This window comes from Pelobates fuscus, chromosome 11 (assembly GCF_036172605.1).
Source record: "Pelobates fuscus isolate aPelFus1 chromosome 11, aPelFus1.pri, whole genome shotgun sequence".
NCBI lineage: Eukaryota > Metazoa > Chordata > Amphibia > Anura > Pelobatidae > Pelobates > Pelobates fuscus.
The window spans coordinates 76,748,125-76,751,642 of record NC_086327.1 but is presented as its reverse complement, the minus strand read 5'-3'; positions in this window follow the sequence as shown (position 1 = coordinate 76,751,642).

Here is a 3,518-nt window from a genome sequence, read left to right as displayed (position 1 = left end):
TCCTCTGATGGTATTAAAGTTTGCAGAGATTCACTATGGGGTGGTGTCAAGCATTTTGGAGAACAATTAAGCATCTCCATCCCAATACGTTTCAGATGTCCTATCAGCTCTTCCACCCTATGCGATACTATGGGCAGGCAGAGGCGGCTCTAGACTTTATGAGGCCTTAGGCGAAACGCAAACATGAGGCCCCACTAACAAAAAAAAGTGTCACATATACACATTGATGCACTGTCTACCTGCGTATGTGCCTGAGAGTGTGTCTGACAAAGAGTATCCTTGTGTGTGTGAATGTATGTCTCTGAACATGTTTGCGTTTTTGTCTGAGACCCTATGTGTATGGGGTAGCTGCTTGAAGTGTGTTGTGTGTATGGGGGGGGGGGAGAGGCGGGTGATGGTGAGAGGGGGGTGATGGTGTGGGGGTGATGGTGAGAGGGGGGTTGATGGTGAGAGGGAGGGGGGGTGATGGTGAGAGGGGGGGTGATGGTGAGGGGGGGGGGGTGATGGCGAGAGGGAGAGGGGGGGTGATGGCGAGAGGGAGAGGGGGGGTGATGGCGAGAGGGGTGATGGCGAGAGGGAGAGGGGGGTGATGGCGAGAGGGAGAGGGGGGTGATGGCGAGAGGGAGAGGGGGGTGATGGCGAGAGGGAGAGGGGGGTGATGGCGAGAGGGAGAGGGGGGGTGATGGCGAGAGGGAGGGGGGGTGATGGTGAGAGGGAGAGGGGGGTGATGGTGAGAGGGAGAGGGGGGGTGATGGTGAGAGGGAGAGGGGGGGTGATGGTGAGAGGGAGAGGGGGGGTGATGGTGAGAGGGAGAGGGGGGGTGATGGTGAGAGGGAGAGGGGGTTGATGGTGAGAGGGAGCGGGGGGTTGATGGAGGGAGGGTAATGGTAATGTAAGAGTGAGAGGGGGGGTAATGTGAGAGTGAGAGGGGGGATAATGTAAGAGTAAGAGGGGGGATAATGTGAGAGTGAGAGGGGAGATAATGTGAGAGTGAGAGGGGGGATAATGTGAGAGTGAGAGGGGGGATAATGTGAGAGTGAGAGGGGGGTGATGCTGAGGGTGGTGGTGGGGGGTGATGCTGAGGGTGGTGGTGGGGGGTGATGCTGAGGGTGGTGGTGGGGGGTGATGCTGAGGGTGGTGGGGTGGTGATGATGAGGGTGGTGGGGTGGTGATGCTGAGGGTGGTGGGGTGGTGATGCTGAGGGTGGTGGGGTGGTGATGCTGAGGGTGGTGGGGGTGGTGATGCTGAGGGTGGTGGGGGTGGTGATGCTGAGGGTGGTGGGGGTGGTGATGCTGAGGGTGGTGGGGGTGGTGATGCTGAGGGTGGTGGGGGTGGTGAGGCTGAGGGTGGTGAGGGGTGTGATGCTGAGGGTGGTGAAGGGTGTGATGCTGAGGGTGGTGGGGGGTGATGCTGAGGGTGGTGGGGGTGATGCTGAGGGTGGTGGGTGGTGAGGCTGAGGGTGGTGAGGGGTGTGATGCTGAGGGTGGTGAGGGGTGAGGCTGAGGGTGGTGAGGGGTGTGATGCTGAGGGTGGTGAGGGGTGATGCTGAGGGTGGTGGGGGGTGATGCTGAGGGTGGTGGGGGTGATGGTGAGGGTGGGGGGGGTGATGCTGAGGGTGGTGGGGGGTGATGGTGATGCTGAGGGTGGTGGGGGGTGATGCTGAGGGTGGTGGGGGGTGAGGCTGAGGGTGGTGGGGGCTAGGGGTAGTGAGGCTGAGGGTGGTGGGGGGGTGATGGTGAGGGGGGTGTTGCTGAGGGTGGTGGGAGTGAGGCTGAGTGGGGTGATGCTGAGGGTGGTGGGGGCTAGGGGTGGTGGGGGGTGATGGTGAGGGTGGTGGTGAGGCTGGGGGTGGTGATGGTGAGGGTGGTGGGGGCTAGGGGTAGTGAGGCTGAGGGTGGTGGGGGTGAGGCTGAGGGGGGCTGGGGGTGAGACTGAGGGGGGTGATGCTGAGGGTGGTGGGGGTAGTGGTGAGGGGGGTGATGCTGAAGGTGGTGGGGGTGAGGCTGAGTGGGGTGATGCTGAGGGTGGTGGGGGCTAGGGGTGGTGGGGGGTGATGGTGAGGGGGGTGATGGTGAGGGTGGTGGGGGGTGAGGCTGAGGGTGGTGGTGGCTAGGGGTAGTGAGGCTGAGGGTGGTGGGAGGTGAGGCTGAGGGTGGTGGGGGGTGAGGCTGAGGGGGGCTGGGGGTGAGACTGAGGGGGTGATGCTGAGGGTGGTGGGGGTAGTGGTGAGGGTGGTGGGGGCTAGGGGTGGTGGGGGGTGATGGTGAGGGTGGTGGGGGCTAGGGGTGGTGAGGCTGAGGGTGGTGGGGGTGAGGCAGAGGGTGGTGGTGGCTAGGGGTAGTGAGGCTGAGGGTGGTGGGAGGTGAGGCTGAGGGTGGTGGGGGGTGAGGCTGAGGGGGGCTGGGGGTGAGACTGAGGGGGGTGATGCTGAGGGTGGTGGGGGTAGTGGTGAGGGTGGTGGGGGCTAGGGGTGGTGGGGGGTGATGGTGAGGGTGGTGGGGGCTAGGGGTGGTGAGGCTGAGGGTGGTGGGGGTGAGGCTGAGGGTGGTGGGGGGTGATGCTGAGGGTGGTGGGTGGTGAGGGGTGATGCTGAGGGTGGTGGGTGGTGAGGGGTGATGCTGAGGGTGGTGGGGTGATGGTGAGGGGGTGAGGGGGGTGAGGGTGGTGGGGTGAGGCTGAGGGGGATGATGCTGAGGGGGGGTGGGGGGCGAGGCTGAGGGTGAGACTGAGGGGGGCTGGGGGTGAGACTGAGGGTGGTGGTGAGGGTGGTGGGGGCTAGGGGTGGTGAGGCTGAGGGTGGTGGGGGTGATGGTGAGGGTGGTGGGGGGGTGAGGCTGAGGGTGGTGGGGGCTAGGGGTAGTGAGGCTGAGGGTGGTGGTGGGGTGATGGTGAGGGGGGTGATGCTGAGGGTGGTGGGAGTGAGGCTGAGTGGGGTGATGCTGAGGGTGGTGGGGGCTAGGGGTGGTGGGGGGTGATGGTGAGGGTGGTGGTGAGGCTGGGGGTGGTGGGGGCTAGGGGTAGTGAGGCTGAGGGTGGTGGGGGGTGAGGCTGAGGGGGGCTGGGGGTGAGACTGAGGGGGGTGATGCTGAGGGTGGTGGGGGTAGTGGTGAGGGGGGTGATGCTGAAGGTGGTGGGGGTGAGGCTGAGTGGGGTGATGCTGAGGGTGGTGGGGGGTGATGGTGAGGGGGTGATGGTGAGGGTGGTGGGGGGTGAGGCTGAGGGTGGTGGTGGCTAGGGGTAGTGAGGCTGAGGGTGGTGGGAGGTGAGGCTGAGGGTGGTGGGAAGTGAGGCTGAGGGTGGTGGGGGTGAGGCTGAGGGGGGTGATGCTGAGGGTGGTGGGGGTAGTGGTGAGGGTGGTGGGGGCTAGGGGTGGTGGGGGGTGATGGTGAGGCTGGTGGGGGCTAGGGGTGGTGAGGCTGAGGGTGGTGGGGGTGAGGCTGAGGGTGGTGGGGGTAGTGGTGAGGGTGGTGGGGGCTAGGGGTGGTGGGGGTGATGGTGAGGGTGGTGGGGGCTAGGGG